The 20979-nt window shown below is 40.7% G+C and overlaps 1 pseudogene; it reads left to right on the top strand.

Moving 5' to 3' along the window:
- Positions 1–1530: 1530 nt before the first annotated feature.
- On the top strand, positions 1531–20313 carry LOC149121403 (mRNA export factor pseudogene; annotated as a pseudogene).
- The last annotated feature ends 666 nt before the right edge of the window (positions 20314–20979 follow it).

Raw genomic sequence — 20979 nt, 5'->3', positions numbered from 1 at the left:
AAACCCACGGCCAGCATCCTATTGAATAGGGAAATGTTGGAAGCATTTCCACTGAGATCTGATACCAGACAGAGATATCCACTCTCACCAATGCTATTCAACATAGTACTGGAAGTTTTAGCCAGAGCCATTAGGCAAGACAAAGAAATTAAAGGGAAAAAACTTGGGAAGAACTCTATTAAGAGAATTGGAACTCATTGAAGAGTTTGGCAAAGTAGCAGGATATAAAATCAGTGCACAAAAACCAACAGCCTTTGTATACAGAGGCAATGCTGCGACTGAGAAAGAACTGCTAAGGTCAATCCCATTCACAATAGCCACAAAAATAATCAAATACCTTGGAATAAACTTATTTTATTCAAATATGAATATTACAATGTTGACCAGTTAAAAATGAAAATACATAAATGAAACTTTAAAGGAGGGCCTCTATCTGAGATGGGTTTTTGTGTGTGAACATAAAACCCAGACTAAGATTTTTACACAGTATTATTTTTAAGAAGAGAGGAGGATTGGGGCCAGTGTGGGGTTGTAGTGGATATAATCACCACCTGTAACCCTAACATCCCATGTGGGTGCCAGTTCATATCCTGGCTCTTCCACTTACAATCCAGTTCATGGTTAATGATCCAGAAAATGCAGTGGAAGATGGCCTAAGTCCCTGAGTCTCACATGGACAGCTGAATTAATCTCCTGGCTTTGGTATGAACCAGCACTGGGCCACTGCAGATATCATCAGAGTCTATCACCAGATAGAAAGTTTCCCACACTCTAACACTGATTCTGTGAATCAGTGTTTCAGAACAAAAATGCATGAAGTGAAGTATAAATTGTTCATAAGGAGGCTACATTCTGCAAGTTATCTTATAACATCAGAATGCAAAATCATTTTTATAAATTTTAGTTTCTAACCATTGAAAACTGAGAGAGTCTTAAGAGCTACTCCTGAGAACATCTGTTTCCTTGGACACTATTCTATCTCTTAATACTTTCAAAGCATTCTTCTCAGGTCTGAAGAGAATAATGTAGCACTTGGGGACAAAGATGCAGCCCAGGAGCCCCGCACTGGAGGCAAAGATAAAGAAGACCTCCACAGCCACCATTACCTTCCCCTTGGTGCTCTGGTAGACAGGCAGGAAGGTCACCAAGACACTGCAGAACACCAGCATGGTGAATGTCAGTAATTTGGCTTCATTGAACTTGTCAGGCAGATTCCTGGCTAGGAAAGCCACAGTGATGCTGGCCAGGGCTAAAGAGAACAGGAAACCCAGGACACAATAGAAGGCAGTGACTGAGCCCTTCTTGCACACCAGGATGGTGTGGCCATGCTCAGAGTGAGCATCTGTGTTGATAAAGGGAGGAGAAGTCCCAAGCCAGATGGCACAGAGAGCCAGTTGGATCAGGAAGCAGATGGGAATAATAGAGTTAGGTACCCCTGATATCAGCCAGTGTCTCATCCTTCTCCCTGGAGCAGTGACCTTGAAGGCCAGAAGCACAGTGATAATTTTGGCCAGGACAGTGGAAGCAGCCATGGTGAACACCACTCCAAACGTGGTCTGCTGGAGGACACTGGTGGTTGTGTTGGGACAACCAGTGAACAGCAAACACAGTAAGCAGAAGATGAGAGCAATGAACAGGATGTAGGTGAGACAACGATTGTTGGCCTTGACTATGGGAGTGTCTCGGTGCTTCACAAAGACCCCAAGAACAACAGCGGTGAGGACAGAGAAGCACAGAGCTGTGCAGACCAGGGTCATCCCCAGGGGATCTTCAAAAGACATAAAGGTCACTTTTTTGTGGAAGCACTGGTCTCATTCTGTGTTGGCATACTGGTGATTTGGACACTTCACTAACTTGTCCATATCGGGTGAAAGACATACACTAACATCATCCCACGTTCAGTTATTTCTGATTCACAAGGACCTTATAGAATAACTGACAGAGTTGATCAGGCAACTTATCCTTTTCTCTTTTTGAAGAGATGATACAGAAATTACTTGCAATTAATTATGCCCATCTTCCTCATGTGAGATAGGCTTCTATTACTTCATCCCCCTATTTTATATTACATACTGTTGTGTATATTGTCTTTTTCTCCTAACGAAGCCCTAAGACCAATTCTTTGAACCTATTCATGATGCTTCAAACAATACCTTAGTCTGTGTCATTTGTAACACCATAACTTCACTGTCCATGGTTTCTTGAGTTCAGGAAGTGATGATCTAGAGGATTCCATGCATGGTGAAGGCTACTCTGCCTTTGTACATGGCCGATTCTTGCTGCATCTTCTCTTTCAACACTAGATAGCAGTGTCCCTCAACCGTTACTTTAATGGTGCAATTCGCTCCCTACTCTCATGGCCTAAAAGCTGCCCAAGGCTCACACTATTTGTAATGAAAGATTATTGATTGATTGAGAGATTGATTTAATTCATTTGAATCACCATGTTACAGACAGAGGAAGAATGACATGGAGACAGTGGGAACTCTTCCATCTGCTGGTTCACACCCTACATGGCCACAACAGCCAGAGATGAGCCAATATATAGCCAGGGGTCAGGGGTTTCTTCCCAATCTCCCAAGTGGGTAAAGGGGCTCAAGCTCTTGGCCTGTCCTCCACTGGTTTTCCAGGCCATCAGCAGAGATGTGGAACAGAAGAGGATCAGGGGTCAGAGCAGTGGCACAGTAGATTAACCCACTCTCTATGGCATTGGTATCAAATATAGGTGCTGGTTCCAGTATTAGCTGTTCTGCTTCCATTCCAGCTCTCTGCTATGGTCTGGGAAGCAGCGAAAGATGGCCCAAGCACTTGGGTCCTTGCATCTGCCTGAGAGACCCAGAAGATGTTCCTGGTTTCAGATTTGCAGAACTCCAGCCATTGCGGTCATCTGGGGAATAAATCAGCATATGGAGACTCCTCTCTCTGTTTCTCTGCCTCCCTGTAACTCTGTTTTTCAAATGAATTAAAGAATAATTTTTAAAAAATAATATGCACAGAGCAGAGCCCCCCGAGGGCCTCTAGCACAAGTTGTAGTGTACAGCATTCTTGCTTCAACTTTGTTTCCAACCTTCTCGCAATTTCCACATTTCTTAAGCAATCTTTTTTTTTATTTATTTTTTAACAGGCAGAGTGGACAGTGAGAGAGAGAGACAGAGAGAAAGGTCTTCCTTTGCCGTTGGTTCACCCTCCAATGGCCGCCGTGGCCGGCGTGCTGCGGCCGGCGCACCGCGCTGATCTGATGGCAGGAGCCAGGAGCCAGGTGCTTTTCCTGGTCTCCCATGGGGTGCAGGGCCCAAGCACCTGGGCCATCCTCCACTGCACTCCCTGGCCACAGCAGAGAGCTGGCCTGGAAGAGGGGCAACCGGGACAGAATCCGGCGCCCTGACCGGGACTAGAACCCGGTGTGCCGGTGCCGCAAGGCGGAGGATTAGCCTAGTGAGCCGCGGCGCCGGCCCAAGCAATCTTAATATACCCTTTAGGACACAAAAGCATTCTTTTTTGCATTTAATGGGTTGTTTTAGTTCTTTGTTTATAAATCACAGATCTCTGTTCATTTTATTAAATATTTTTCTGCAGTTATGCTAATTACTATCCCTAGTAATTCATGGGCTAATTAACTGAATTAGATTTTGTGCACCAATTTGAAAAATAACTGTAGATCAATATCCCTGATGTACATAGACACAATAAACATAGGCAAAATACTAGCCACCCAAATCCAACAACACATCAGAAAGATTATTCTCCTAGACCAAAGGGGATTTATTTCTCGTATGTAGGGATGGTTCCACATCCAAAAATCAATAAATGTGATATGCCACATTAACAAAGTGAAATCCAAAACCACATCATTATCTCCATAGATGCAGAGAAAGCCTTTGACAAAACTCATCACCTCTTTATGATGAAAACCTTAAGCAACTGGATATAGAAGGAACACTCAACATAATCAAAGCAATTTATAACAAACCCACTTCCAATAACCTACTGAATGGGGAAAAAATGCATGCATACCTATTAAGAACTGTAACCAGACAAGGATGCCCACTCGCACCCTTGCTATTTAATATAGTCCTAAAAGTTTTAGCCAGAGCCATCAGACAAGAAAAAGAAATCAAATGGATAGAAATAGGGAAGGAAGAATCCAAACTATCCCTATAAGGAACCCAAAACACTCCACAAAGAGATGACTGGAGTTCACAAAAGAGTTTGGTAAAATTGCAGAATATACAATCAACACACAAAATCAGTAGCCTTTGTATACACAAACAGCCCCACGGCTGAGAAAGAACTTCTAAGATCAATTCCATTCACAGTAACTACAAAAATTTAAATACCTTGGAATAAAAAAAGGACATTAAAGATGTCTATGATGAAAATTACAAAACATTAAAGAAAGAAATAGAAGAATGCATAAAAAATGGAAACATATTTCATGTTAATGGATTGGAAGAATCAATATCATCAATATATCCATACTACTGAATGCAATTTATAGATTCCATGCAAACCAATCAAAATACCATGCAACTGGAAATCATTATGTTTAGTGAAATTATCCACTCACAAAAATATAAATATCATATGGTTTCTGAGTTGTGGTAATTAGTTGAATACCTAAAATGTAATCTATAGGGACAGAACTGACACTTTGTGTACCACCTTCTTGTGTACCTGAGAAGATCACCTGAATGAATGTGAGTTTTCTCTCTCCCCTTCTTACCTAATTTCATCTGTGGTAATTTTTAGAATACAGGGGTGTCCCAATATGAGCAGAAATTCTTGTTCTTGAGAGTACTCCTACAGTAGAGGTATCACTCTCCTTCAGCTGTAATGTGGGATGTCTTTGTCCAGTCCTGAAAGCCAGATGAGGGGACTCTTCCTGTCCTTATCTCACTGTGCATGACACGGCAGAGGTAAAATCCCAGAGCCACACTGGGCAAAAGAGAGGGGCTCCAGCTGATGTCCTCAAATTCAGAGTCTGAAAGAAGGAGAATCATGAAAATGCAGAACATTTGGATGTCATAATCACTCACTGGGGAGCCTCAAAGCACTGTAGATCAAAAGGCACTGCACCTAGTGAAGCTGAATGGCTGCCATCTATTTTATATGGAAATCTGAAAAGTATTTTCAAATAAATAATTACTATTGGTAGCAGTTCTAACTCCAAATAGGTCATATGCTCTGAATATTTTCTCCAGACCTGCATGCAACTAGTCTTGCAGGCCAAGGAAAAATATCATGCATTTCTACAGGCACTGACACAGAACTTCCTCAAGGTTAGACTACAGGTACCCCTTGTATTTCAAGTGTCCTGCATATTTGGTCATGATGAACTGTCTATTACATGTTGATGGCTTGTTCACACTTGATTTGTGCCTGACAGGAAGAGGCATCTTTGAATTCTGGGGCACAGGATTTTATATGTTTCCAACATATCAAATTATAAACTGGCTTTTCAAGTATCTTTTTATTATCTATGTTGCTTTCCGGGTGAGATAAGTTGAAAATTCTCCTTGCATGATTTTTTCACTTGTGAAGTACCTGTGTTCTTATCACAGTCTTTTCCTCCACTTAAGAACCGTGTTGGGTTCTCATGGTCATGGGATGATCTCATTTGAGGTTTTCATTTTCTTCTCCATGACTCAGCATTTATCTGGGATTCCAACATTAAATTGCCCTAGTTTGATGGTGACCTACACACAAATCTCTCCTATTACAATGGCTCTTGGGCTATGACTGTTGTTGCTTCAGGCAAAAATTCTAGGGTTTTCTGCTCAAACACATTTTGCAAAGTAATCCAAATGATACTTTTTAAAAAGACATTGATGTTTTGTGGTAGAAACTCTTATGCGTTTTTTTTTTTTTGAGTCTGAAAAAGGTACTTCAAATCAAAGAACTTGAATTTTTAGTAAATTAAGAATGGAAATCCAAAAACACAAGGAAGCAGAATTGGGAAGAGGCTCCTACTCAATACATGTGGAGCTGAATGCCATGGCCACCCCCAGGTCTACTAGATAAGACATTCCAGAGTGCATCCCAACAGTCTTCCTGTATCTGTAAGATATCAATGTGATTCTGAGGGTTGAAGAACAAGGAAAACAAACAAATTAACTCCCTCTTCAAATGCTGGAGTCTCAGTGAAGTAAGACTTCCTATTCCAGAATAAAAATATTCCACAATATACTGTGCAAGTTAAGATGTAAATTTCCAGCCCAAGGGAGACAAGGTACATTAGATTTATTTTACACTGCAGGATTACTAGATTTCACCAAAATGGTGGGGAAGTAGCTAGAAGGATTCTCCCTGCTCACGATTCCCCAGGGGAACATTCCACTCACCTATCCCCACTCCTCTCCAGGTCTCACAACTTGGGATAGAACCTGGTAGGGCCTGTTGAGCTGCAGAGCAGTGAGGAGTTGACATGGGGCAGTGGCACGAACACACTTTGCTCCTCTGCAGTTCAGCCCTTGGGAGCAGCACACATAAAGCCCCACAGCCTCATATTCTGCACCAAAGAAGCAAGGCAGGTTGGGGCTTCTTCTCACTCTTCATGCACATGACCCATATTCCTGTACAGGACATGGTTCCTGCCTCTGTCCTCTCATGGGAAACCTGTGCTCGCAGTGCTGAGGCTCCTGACTTTTTGTGAAGATCAATGTGGGGGCACTCGTTATGGCTGATGTGTAGCTCTCTGTGAGCCTCAGAAGTCATTATGGAGGAGCTGACCTGAGAGGTTCCACAATAAGGAGCCCTTGGACTCGTCCTCAACCCCCTTAGGTGCATTCACTGCAGTCTTGCAGGCATGTGCAAATCCACCCTTTGCCTCAGGCACCCTCTAATGCCTGAGGGCAGTATTGACCATGACTGAAAGGAAGAAAGACCTGGGCTTAAGAGCAGTAGACAGCTCCAAATCAAGAGTGGGTGAACTGAAACATTTAAGAATAATGGAAGGGATCTCCATGGGAGCACAAGGTGGCCCTGCAGAAATAAAATTCAATGCCAATATGTTTCTAGCTAATCAAATAAACAAGCCTATCAATACATAAGTAGATAAAACTCTCCATTTTCCTGTTTATCTATTTGTGAACTTAATTCAGTCACATATCCTGTCATTTTAACACAAGCACTTGTACAACTGCCTCAAAGGAAGCAACCGGCCCCAGCTTTCAAATGTTTCATCCTCTCACTCACTCACCTGTACAGTACAAGCATATTTCAGGATGCCCTTACATCAGGAGGAATACTGTTGAACACATTCACTGTATGGAACAACCTCCTAATTCTTTGTGTCCTGGAGCCATGGCCTGGATCTTACCTGTTTCAGAGAAAGTCTTCCCAGTGTCTGCTCACATGAGCTCACATGAAATTTCCAAAATTCACTGGAACCCTACACCCCCACTCACACTTTCCTTTATACAATCTTGACCACCAATATCTTACTTCTCAGTTCTGTTTGAATGCTTCATCTTATGTATGTACTGCAGCTTTCCAATCTCTGTGTCGCACAATGTATCACCTTTTTATCACATAAGAATGCTTTTCCTTCATACCATACAGGTTGATAGGTGCTTCATTGGTAGCACTCACCTTCATATTTCATTTGCTATAAAAGATGTGAGAAAGAGTCAGAAATTTCTCCATGTTGAAAACCTTCCAAAACCTATTTGCCTATTGTCAACATGCATGCATGAAGCACACACGCACAATGTAGATTTGTTTTCAATCTGTCACATTAAAAGCCATGTTCTATGTCATTATGAAGCCAGATACACAGGTAATAAAAGGAAAATAAGCTAATGGGATTACATCAAACTAAGGAGCTTTTGAACAGCAAAGGAAACAGCAACATGAAGAAACAACTGATAGAAGCGGAGAAAATATCTGCAAACTAGTCAGCTAATAAAGAATTAGTATGTAGGAGTAATAAGGACCCCATGAAACTTGGTATACACAAAACAATCAATCCAGTGAAGAAATGGGTAAAGGACATAAATAGGCATTTTTCAAAGGATGAATTACAAAAGGCAAATAGATGACATGAGCATTGTAGTGTAGCAGGTTAAACCTCTGCCTGTGATGCTAGCATCCCATATGCACACAGGTTGGAGACTGAGCTGCTTCACTTCTGATCCAGCTCTCTGCTAATGTACCTGGAAAAGCAATAGAAGATCACCCAAGTCCTTGGTCCCCTGCACCCACGTGTGAGACCCAGAAGAATCTCTAAACTTCTTAGCTTGAGCTAGGAAGTTTATGAACAGCAAAGGAAACACTCGACAAAGAGAAAAGGAATCAGGCTGAATGGTAGAAAATATTTACAAACTATCCTCCTGATAACCAATTAAGACATAAAACATATAAGGATCTCAAGAAACTGAACCAGGCTGGTGCCCCAGCTCAATAGTCTAATCCTCCACCTAACAGCACCGGCCCACTGGGTTCTAGTCCTGGTTGGGGCACCGGATTCTTTCCCAGTTGCCCCTCTTCCAGGCCAGCTCTCTGCTGTGGTCGGGGAAGGCAGTGGAGGATGGCCCAAGTGCTTGGCCCCTGCACCCCATGGGAGACCAGGAGAAGCACCTGGCTCCTGCCTTCGGATTAGCATGGTGTGCCGGCCACGGCATGCCAGCCGTGCCGGCCATTGGAGGGTGAACCAATGGCAAAAGGAAGACCTTTCTCTCTGTCTCTCTCTCTCACTATCCAGTCTGCCTGTCAAAAAACAAAAAACAAAAAAAAAAAAAGAAAAAAAAAAGAAACTGAACCACAACAAAACAAATAACCCAGTGAATAAATGGGCAAAGGAAATGAAAAGGCATTTTTCAAAGGATGAAATACAACAGACACATGGACAAATGCTCAGGGTCCCTGACCATCATGGAAATGCAAATAAAATTTCATGTGAGCTCATGGAAGCAAATATTGTGAAGCTGTCCTCAAATCAGGTTTAAAGGAGGCATCCCATGGAGCTGTACTCAATGAAACAAGCAATTTCTTATCACCTAAGTTAGAATGGCTATCAAACAAAACTTAAAAGGAAAAAGAAAAAGTGCTTGTGAATATGTGGGAGAAAACGTACCTAGTCCACTATTGGTGGGAATGTATACTAGTACAGCCATTATGGAAGACAGTATGGGGATTCTTCAAAAATATGAAAATAGATCTACCATTTGACCCAGTCATTGCACCCTTGGGAATTTATCCAAAGGAAATGAAATCAGCATATGAAAGGGTCATCTCTACCCCCCATTTTAATGTATATGAGTGAAACTGACAGCTTTATATTTGATAATTTTTTTTAATAATCCTTATCTACTTTTGCACAACAGTGGTCTTTGTATTTTTCTTGTTGAATTCTTAATTAGTGCAGAATTAAACTGATGAGCATGAAGTGAATTGAATGTATGGGGTTCAGTGTTGTGTGGCCACCAGCATCACACATGGGTTCTGGTTTATGTCCTGTGTGCAACAACTGCTAAAGGCCTGGGAAAACCAGCAGAGATTAGCTCAAGTGTTTGGACTGTGATATCTCATGTGGGGGACCTGGATGAAACTCCTGGCTCCTGCATTTGGCATGGCCCAGCCTGGCCATCGTGGCCATCGGGGAAGTGACCCATTAGATGGCAGATCTCTCTTTCTCTCTCTCTTCCTAACTCTTGCTTTCAAAAAATAAATAATATTGAAAGGAAAAAGGCAGGAGGAGGGAGGGAGGGAAAGCAGGAGTCAGTGAAAGTGGGAAGAATCATTGTAGGTTTAAAATTGTATATATGAACTACATGAAATCTGTTCTCTTTGTGAAATAAATATGTTTAAAAAGAGGTTATTTTAATGCTAGTACCAGTACAATTTCTATGAAGGGGTGGGCCAGCTCTGGTTTAATAAACCCCTAAACATCAATTCATGTGTGTCCTTTCTCACTATGTACTCCACTTGTTTCTTTCCTCACACAATTGTGAAGAACAAGTATAGTTCAGGACGTACTTATATCAGGGAGGAATGCATTTGAAACATGCATTGTATGGAACAACTCTGATTCTATGCATTGAGTACAGCTCCACAGGATGCCTCCTTTAAACCTGATTTGAGGACAGCTTCCCAATATTTGCTTACATGAGCTCACATGAAATCTTTCGAAACATATTCTACACTCTACTGCACCCACTTACTTCTCTTTATTAATCTTCTACCCTGATATCTCACCCAACAGTCTTGTCTTTGGGGACTATAATGTAGCCTTCTGTGTGACATAAGCCTGGTGTCATGTTAGCCTCTATGTTGTAGAGTTGCCCACCTTGGATCCCACCACAGAATACCTTTCCCTCATACCACACAGGTGGGACCTGCTTTATTGCTGATACTCACATGCATCAATGATGGGCTATAAATGATTTGCAGAAGTTACCTTATCTTCAAGTTAGGTACCCATATCCCAAAACCCCTCTGCCTACTGTCAACATGAGTGCATATACATGCATGCACACATGCACGTGCACACACACACACATACCCAAACACACACAAATCTAGACTGTTTCCCTTCTGTCAAAACATTGATATCCATTTTATAATAATCTTATTATGCAACAATATAGAGAGTATGATCTTTTCCTATTCATATTCTCAGTAACTTGGAGTTTTTCACACCCATTCATCTACTCTGCATTACCCCCTGAAATCTTCAATTTCCTTTCTGTTTCTATGTAGTGGATCCCTCTTCATCTGTCATAAAATACCATTAATTAGTGGTATTTCAATGTCCCACACTCAAAAAATGTCATTGATATATTTCAATATTGATATATTTCATCTGTGCAAACATTCCAAATGATTTTTCCAATATGATTTTGGAACAATCCACATAGAATAGTCCTTTGGCTCTCTATCACTCAGTGTGATTTTCACAACCATTCAATATTCAATGACTCTATTTTCTTTTTTTGTGTTTCTGGGACATTCCATTTTTTTATATTTTGGTGACCTTAGTGGATCCACATACTGTATTTAAAACAGGGCATTTTAAAGAAACAGCACTAGGACTGCTAGGTAGCAAGGAACAAAACTAGCTTAAAAGCCCTCAAACACTGACCCTAAGCCTGTGCTTCTTCCTCATTATGTACTTGGTAATGCTTTTCCTCACTCGGTTGCAGTGGACATGTTTGATTCCATGTGCCTTTCCATTTGGGAGGAGCACTGTTGAACACATTATTTGTCTGGAACAACTATTTCAGAATTCCTTTCTTTGTGTCCAGCCCTGTGGTGTGACATTCTTTCTGCTTTTCTTCCCTATGCAATGTTTTTATGCTCATGTGGAGTTTTCAGAGGGCCAGCTTCACATCTGGCTTATCTTCTGCTGATGCAGACCCCTGAACCCTGTAACATACCTTGAATACTCACATGGAGTTCCAGGCTTCTGGCTTCAGCCTGGCTTGGTCCTAATTTTCATTTGGGGGAGAAAATTGGCATCTGGAACTCTCTCTCTGTCTCTTTCTCTACCTCACTGTCAGTTGGTGTTTCAAGGAAATGTAAACAAATAGGCGTTTAAAAAACCCACTCTGTCCTCTGTTGTCCCTAGTGGCATATATTTTGTGCACTGTTTTACTGAAAATACCTCCTGTCATGACCTTACTTTGTGACTGAGTGTCCCATTCCATCCCCTGTCCCATTCCAGCTCTGAACTTACCTGGCCCAGTGCTTCAGATTTGACTCTGCCATTGGGCCACTTCAGGATACCACCAGAACAGGGCTTGGCTTGGGGTTGTGTGGCAGAAGCAGGAAGCAGTCACCTGCAGACTGGGCCTCATGTAAGCCAGTCTGCTGAAAAAGATTTTGGAGGAAGTCAAACATCTCTCACTTTGAAACAGATGCCCAGAAGATAAACCCTCTGCTTATCTCACACACAAAATACATATAACTACATGTTATTTGTTTATATTCCTGCAGGGCTTGGCCATTGGTTGCTGTTCAGCTCTGTCATGTGGAGAATCATTTTATGAACAAGTGAATGGAGGTTATAAGGCTGCTGGGGCCCATTTGAGGACATGGAGAGCTATTGTGTGAACACCACTATTGCAACCCAGCAGACTACTAATTATTCAAAAATGATGATATCCCGAGAGAGATGCCAGATGGCCTTCCTTTCCTCAATACTGGATACAACATATTATATTGGTACAAGTTATTCCTGGGGAGACTCTTGCTATCAACCCTAAAGATGGGAACATTCAGAATATTCAACAGGCTGCCTATGTACCTCTGATGTCACCAAGTGGTACTCTGCCACCTATATACCTTCCTTCTGGTTATGTCTCAGGTGGTGAAAGACAATGGGATTCGTAAAATTCACATTGTGCCTCAGACAATGTCATGTGTCCATACCACTTTGATGCAAGTACCACGGTTCATACTATCATTCTCTCCTATATATCCACAGACCCTGACTGATGCCTCAAATCAAGGAGAATTTCCCCCACCTTATGTCTCATAGCCTACACCACAGCAGCTGAGGCCATCACCACCAGCAACATTTATGTACCAACAGAATAATGGTAGGATATGAAGTTCCTAAATAGCACATACTTTTAGTTTATTAAAATTAACATTTGGATAATTATTAAAATGTCAAAGCAGGAAAACAATAACATTTCAAGGAATTTGGGGATTTCATGCAGCCATGTCAGGACTGATGATAATCCTTGTGTCTAAGGTTTCTGTTTTGTGCAAAATACAAGTTTATATATATATATATATATATATACACATATATATACACACACACACTATAGATCAAATAGCAAGAACGTAATGGCTACTAGGAAAAATTTTATTGAGAAGGGGAGGTGCGCTGATCCTATGGGGTTGAACCCACATTCATAAGGGCTTGATTTTTCTGAGTAAATATTTAGTTGGGGCAGTCAAAATGCAAAGGTCACTAGAATTAATGAAATGGTTACATTAATTAATAAAACTAGAACTAGGTTAATTACTCTTTTTTGGATTATACCAAAACTAACTGATTGGAAGTCAGATGTACTAATTAATACTAAAAGAGTAAGACCCTCATCAATAAATTGCTACATATAGGAATAGTCAGACTACATCTACAAAATGTATCATGCCGCTGCTACAAAGCCAAAGTGACGATTTGATGTGAAGTGGAAATTAAATTGTCATAGGAGGCAAACCATAAGGAAAGTGGACCCAGTAATCTCATGAAGGCCGTGAAATCCTGTGGCTCTAAAAATGTTGAGCCATATACTCCATCTGAAATAGTAAATGATGCTTCATAGTATTTGGATGCTTGGAGGAGGGTGAAATAAATGCCTAGAAGGATAGTGATAGCCAAGGTGTGTTGCATGTTTTCATGATTTCCTTCTGTTAAGCTGTGGCAAGCCCAAGTAATTGAAATTCCTGAGGCCAGGAGGACTGAGGTGTTAAGTAGGGGTACTTCAAGGGGGTTCAGGTGGTTAATGCCTGTTGGAGGTCAGCAGCCTCCTAGTTCTGGGGTAGGGGCTAAGCTTGAGTGGTAGAAGGCTCAGAAGATGCCTGCAAAGAAAAAAACTTCTGAGACAATGAATAGGATCATTCCATATTGTAGGCCTTTTTGTACAATGGGAGTATGATGGCCTTGGAATGTGCCTTCTCATGAGATGTCTCATCATCATTGATATATAGTGAGTGTATTTGTTAATAGACCAATCAGGAGAAGTGTAGGGGAATTAAAGTGAAACCATATGGTTAAGCCCGATGTTGAGAAGGGTGGATATGGCTCTGGTAAGTGGTCATAAGCTTGGGTTAACTATATGATAAGCATGGGTTTGGTGTGTCATTAGGTATTATCATGTAGATATAGGCTTACAAGAAGTGTGAAGATGTAGGCTTGGATCAAGGCTATGGCAAATTCTAGGATTGTGAGGAGTATAAGATTAATAAAGGTGATTTCAGCTGCTGTAGGACTAATTGAGTTAGGGCAAGCACTGTGCCTCCAATGAGATGTATAATTAGGTGACCTGCTGTGATGTTAGCTGTAAGTCGTATGGCTAGAACTATTGGTTGAATAAAGAGACTAATTGTTTCAATAATTACTAGTATGGGCATAAGGGGGTAGGGGTACCCTGTGGGAGGAAATGAGCTAGTGATGCTTTGGTCTTGTAGTGGAATCCTGTGATTACAGCCCCTGCTCATAGTGGGATAGCCATCCCTAAGTTTATTGACAGCTAGGTCATTGGTGTAAATGAGTGGGGTAGTAGGCCTAGGAGATTGGTTGAACCAATAAATATAATTAGAGAAATTAATATTAGGGACCAAGTCTGTCCTTTAGGGGAATGCATTATTATTTGCTTCAGAATTACTTGGGTTAATCACTGTTGAACTGAAACTAAACAATTATTGATTAGGTGAGTAGGGGCAGGAAATAATAGGGTTTGAAATATAATAATTAGTACTACGATTGGAACTCCTATTATTGTAGGGGTAATGGGAGAGGAGAATAAATTTTCATTCATTTTGTTTCTCATGGGGAGGGGAAAGAAGTGGACTAAAATGCCTTTAGCACGGAGTTCATAGGATAGGTGTTCTTATGAAACTTAAGTTGGATTAGGGCAAATAGTGAGAGAATTATAGCGATAGTAGTGATTAGTCATGTGGATGTATCAAGTTGTGGCATTTCATTATATACCATTCTCTAGCTTAAAAAGCTAGTGCCAATTTAGCTTCATAATGAGTTTAAATCATAGATAGTGATCAATTTTCAAAGTGTTTTAGTGGAACTATTTCAAGAACAATAGGTATGAAGCTGTGATTTGAGCCACAGATCTCTGAGCATTGGCCATAGAAAAGTCCTGGACGAGTTGAGGTAAGGGTGGCTTGGTTAAGGCATCCAGGGATAGCATCTGTTTTTAGTCCTAGTGAGGGGAGGGCTCATGAATGAAGCACATCTTCTGATGAGATTAATATATGGATTGGTAATTCCATTGGAAGAACAACTCGGTTGTCAACTTCCAGTAGTCATAAGTCACCTGGGTTTAAATTGTATGTTGGTATTATATATGAGTTGAAGTTCAGGTCTTCATAGTCTGTGTACTCATAACTTCAATATCACTGGTGGCCTATGGTTTTTACTGTCAGGGAGGGGTTATTGATTTCATCTATTATATACAAGATTTGTAGGGAGGGAAGTGCAATTAAAATTAGAATAATAGCTGGGAGAATAGTTCAGATGGTTTCTGCCTCTTGGGCATCTATTGTGCTTGTGTGGGTAAGTTTTGTAGTCAGTATTAGTGAAATAATGTAGAGGACCAATGAGTTAATTAGAAAAATGATAATAAGCCTGTGGTCATGGAAGTGGAGTAATTCTTCTATAATAGGAGATGAGGCATCTTGGAAGCCTAATTGAAATGGATACACCATGAAGATATATAGGGGTTGAACCTATAAATTAACTTTGACAAAGTTATGTAATAGTTTTGCTAATATCTTATTGAGAAAGTCAGAATGGTTATGCAGCTGGCTTGAAACCAGTCTTAGGGGGTTCAATTCCTTCCTTTCTTGGCCTAGGCTTTTACGTAAGCAGGCTCTTCGAATGTATGGTATGGGGGTGGACATCCATGAAGTCACTCTAGATTTGTAGTGGTTTAACTCAATAGTTTCTACCTCTTGCTTTGAGGCAAAGGCATCCCAGATTATGAAAATTATTACTATTACAGCAGTGAGGGGGATGAAGGAGCCCATTGATGAAACTGTTTCACATTGTATAGGCATCTGGGTAATATGAATATCATCAGGGCATGCCAGAGAGTCCAAGGAAGTGTTGAGGGAAGAAAGTTAAGTTCACTCCTACAAATATTACAGTGAAGTGGATTTTGGCACAAGTAGGGTCCAGAGTGTAGCCTGAGAACAGCGGGAATCAATGAGCGAACCTCCCCTATAATGGCAAATACAGCTCCCGTGAATAAGACATGGTGGAAGTGGGCTACCACGTAGTACGTGTCTTGGAGAACAATATCTAGGGAAGATTTGGCTAGTACAATTCCTGTAAGACCACCTACTGTAAATAAGAAAATAAACCCCAGAGCTCAAAATATGGCTGGGGATCACTTAATATTTCCACCATGTAGGGTTGCTAATCAAATAAATACCTTTACTCCCGTAGGAATGGCAATACTTATAGTAGCTGATGTGAAATAGGCTTGTGTATCCACGTCCATTCCTACTGTGAATATGTGGTGAGCTCAGATGATAAACCCAAGGAAACCAATTGATATCATAGCCCACACTATTCCCATGTAGCCAAATGGTTCTTTTTTGCCAGAATAATATGTTGCAATATGAGAAATTATTCCAAATCCTGGAAGGATAAGAATATATACCTCAGGGTGTCTGAAGAATCAAAATAAGTGTTGATAGAGGATAGGGTCTCCTCCTCCTGCAGGGTCAAAAAACGTTGTGTTTAGATTTTGGTCCATTAAGAGTATTGTAATGCCAGCGGCTAGAACTGGCAGGGAAAGAAGAAGAACGGCTGTTATGAGAACAGATCATACGAATAAGGGGGTTTGATGCTGAGATATAGCAGGGGGTTTTATATTGATGATAGTTGTAATAAAATTAATGGACCCTAGAATAGAGGACACCCCAGCCAAGTGAAGAGAGAAAATAGTTAGATCAACCAAGGCTCCTGCATGGGCTAAGTTACCCACTAGTGGTGGGTAAACAGTTCAGCCTGTACCTGCACCGGCTTCTACTATTCATGAAGCTAACAGAAGAAAGGATGGTGGGAGGAGTCAAAAGCTTATATTGTTTATACGGGGGAAAGCTATATCAAGGGCCCCAGTTATTAGTGGGACTAACCTGTTTCCAAAATAGGTATCACTATGACGAAAAGCATTACAAAGGCATGTGCAGTGATGATTACATGATAAATGTGGTCGTCTCTAAGTAAAGTTCCTGGTTGGCCTAATTCTGCTCGAATTAATAGACTAAAGGCTGTTCTTACCATTCCAGCTCAGGCTCCAAATAGGAGATAGAGAGTTCCGATGTCTTTATGGTTGGTAGAGAATAATCAACGGTTAATGAACAGAAGCAGGGGTAAAATGGCTGAGTAAACATTAGACTGTAAATCTAAAGACAGAGGTTGAGCCCTCTTTACCAAGCCCTGAGGTGAAATTTTCATGTTGAATTGCAAATTCAAAGAAGCAGCTTCAATTCTGCCAGGGCTTCTCCCGCTTTTTTTTTTTTTTTTTTTCTTACGGCAGGAGAAGGAGATTGAAGCCAGTTGATTAGGGTATTTAGCTGTTAACTAAAATTTCGTGGGGTTGGATCCCACCAATCTAGGGGGACTTAGCTTAATTAAAGCACCTGATTTGCATTCAGAAGATGTGCAGTTAATTTGCAGTCCTTAAGCAGGAGTTAAGTATAATTTACTTGCTTAGAGCTTTGAAGGCTCTGGGTCTATGTAACATAAACTCCTTCTAACCTTAGTTTAGTACTGAAAATATTGGTGTGAGGGGAAGAAATATTGTTGATAAAATGATTAGTGGGGCTATAAATAGTATGTGTTTCATTGATTGGAATTGTCATTTTATTTTTAAGTTGTTGGTTGTTGGGAATATTGTCAGTGAGGTAGATGAGGTGTAAATAGAAGTATAAATTTAGAAGTGCTTATATAGCCATTGTGGTGGGTATGATGATATTGCCATTTTTTGTTAGCTCTATTCACTTAGGGATAAAGCCTGTTAGTGGGGGTAGGCCTCCTAGTGATATTAAGGTAGTTAGGATGGCTGAAACTATTAGTGGGGTTTTATTTCATATTTGTGATAGTGAAAGGGTAGTTGTGCTTGTGTGATGTATAAATATTATGAACATGCGAATTTTTAATAGAATATAAATAGATTGAGAATTATAGTATTTGGATTAAATGTAATAATGGCTACCATTCATCCCATGTGGGCCATTGAGGAGTACACTAAAATTTTGTGGAGTTGGGTTTGGTTAATCCCTCCTCAGCCACCGACTATGATTGATAAGATGCATACTAACATTGTTAAAGTTGAGTCAATTGATGGTGAGATTTGGTAAAGGATAGATAGGGGTGCTAGTTTTTGTCATGTAAGAAGAATGAGTCCTGATTTTAGGGGGACCCCTTGGGTTACTTCTGGGACTCAGAAGTGAAAGGGAGCTATTCCTAATTTAATGATTAATGTTAATATAATTAAGATTGGGGTAAAGTGATTTTGTGGATTATTGTTCATTGGTAAGAGTCAAGAATGTTAAGTGTAATTACTATTATTAAGATTATTGATGCTGTGGCTTGTGTTAAGAAATACTTAGTTGCACCTTCTGTTGATTGTGGTGTGGCTTTGTTAATTAAAATTGGAATAATGGCTAATATATTTATTTCTAGGCCAATTCATATGGTTAATCAGGGGGAGCTAAATACTGTAATTATTGTGCCTAGGAACAGGGTGACTCGAATAATAGTTAGGACTAAGGGGTTAATTAGTATGGGAAGGATATAAACCAACATTTTCAGGGTGTGGGCCTGATAGCTTATTTAGCTGACCTTACTATAGAATTTGGTGTATCAGGTAGCATGAAGAATTTTGAGTTCTTGGGTGTAGGTTCAAGGCCTATAGTTCTAGAAATAAGAGGGCTTAAACCTCTATTATTTACTCTATTAAAGTAACTCTTTTGTCAGACATATTTCTATATGTGAGGGGGAATGCTTGAAAGTATATTGGGTATGGAGATGTGTCATATGCATAGAGCTATCGTAAGAGGTAGGAAACTTTTTCATAGGAGTTGTATGAGTTGGTCATAATGAATTTGAGGGCAGGATGCTCAAATTCATAGGAATGACATTGTTAGTAGGAGGGTTTTTACAGCAAAATTAATTGTAAACATTTCTGGATTAGTGTGGCTGTGAAATGAGCCTAAAAATAGGATGGTTGTGAGAGCATTTATTATAATAATATTAGTATACTCAGCTAGAAAGAATAGAGCAAATGGACCACCTGCATACTCTACATTGTTCCAGGCTACTGGCTTCAGCCAGGCTTGGCTGTAGTTGTACTTTGAGGGAGAAAACTGGCAGCTGGAACTCTCTCTGTCTCTTTCTCTACCTCATTGTTGATTGGTGTTTCAAGGAAATGTAAACAAATAGGCATTAAAAAAAACATTCTATCTTCTGAAGTCCCTAGTGGCATATATCTTGTGCACTGTTTTACTGAAAATACCTCCTGTCATGACCTTACTTTGTGACTGAGTGTCCCATTCCATTCTCTGTCCCATTACAGCTCTGAACTCACCTGACCCAGCACCTCAGATTTGACTCTGCCACTGGGCCACTTCCGGATACCACCAGAACAGGGCTTGGGTTGTGTGGCAGAAGCAGGAAGTAGTTACCTGCTGACAAGACCTCATGTAGGCCAATCTGCTGAAAAAGATTTTGGAGGTGTATACACACACACGCACACACACACACACATATCAGTGTGTTGCATTTTGATATAGCAGTGTCAAAATTTAGGACCTCAATAGCAACCAAGTGCTACAGATTGCACAGCATGATACTCCTGGTGGAAGCAAACATTTCATCAAAGCCCCAGTCTACAGTTGTGTGATGTGTGATGACCAATTGCTTGGATGAGACTCAAGTTTTGGGATGCCTGTTTATCAAATCCTATGATGATATTGCAACACTCTGAAGACATTTCCTGTACAGATTTGATACAATATGACCATGGTAGCAACTGTGGAGACAGGCTGACTATCAGTAAGAGAATCAACCTTCTGAATTCAGGGGACTTGAAAACTCCACTGAAACATCAGCCTTGACATGTGGCTACTTTTATAAACAAACAGAACAAGCCAACTGGTTTTGCCCTGGGAACTATTGCAAAGAGAGTTGCTAATAATTATATCAATATTGTAAATCCAGCCAAAGATAACTGCATATCTAAATGTCATCTATCCAATGGAATCAGCACTTCAGTGCCTCAGGTTCTCTATGGAGTAAATGGAATTTCAATCCATCTTAGTTTTGGCACCCTTGCAACTGCGGGGCCTGTTTTGTCAGTTCTGGGACAAAGATGCCAGAAGAAAACTAAAAGCTTCAGGACATCTCAATCACAGGACAACTTGCTGACTCAATAACAATGGAAACAGATTGCCTATCCTTGTAGCTATGACTTGTCCAAGGGACATGCGGTTTTTAATCCCTCAAAGAAAGACTGCATTTTCCTGCATAAGGGAGCAGAAGAGTATAGCTTAGAGGTCAGAGGCATCAGAACTGTCCAGAATTTTTCACACCTCTCTGCACACATTTGAGTACCATGATTGGACAGCTTAATGGATGGAAATGGAGTTTATCCTGGGAGATAATGATGTCATTGTTCACCAGCCAATCAGTGACTCCTTCTCTCCATTGCAGGCCTGCTACAGGGATTTTCTAAAGTTCCAAGGAGATGGAAATGACTATAAAAGTTAGATTTCTGTGGGCAATGCCAGAGACTGTGTCATGCTTATTCAACAACATGTATATTCAAGATTATTGGAAAACCATCTATGGACCCTGTACTTTGTTATAAAACATTTGGGAATTAAAAGGAACAACAGTTTGAGCACAACCAGATCAAGTCAACTACAACTACTACCACCCTCCAACTCCAACACCCCCTCACCAAACCAACAACAAACAAAAACCACACAGGTCCCCATCTACCTACAGTGGAATCTTCATGCCCTGTAGGTGAGTTCTCAGGGTCCCCATTTCTTTCACTGACTTTAACTCAGGGCAACTCAACAAAACTTACCCTCCTGGGGAACAGAGGGGGTGAATCTCCCTCATTCTTCTCTCCATTGCAGTCCTGCAATTTGATCTGCTCTAGCCATGTTGTAAGGTAAAGGCTAATGGAAGCACATTGATCAGGTGGTAGAGGATCTAACTGCCTGTTCAGGGAATAGGAAATAGTTAAAGTTACTCTAGTCTATTAA

The sequence above is a fragment of the Oryctolagus cuniculus genome, chromosome 16 (genome assembly GCF_051225735.1).
Source record: "Oryctolagus cuniculus isolate XC-2025 breed Fujian yellow rabbit chromosome 16, ASM5122573v1, whole genome shotgun sequence".
NCBI classification, from domain to species: Eukaryota; Metazoa; Chordata; class Mammalia; order Lagomorpha; family Leporidae; genus Oryctolagus; species Oryctolagus cuniculus.
This window is presented reverse-complemented; position numbering and strand designations above follow the sequence as displayed.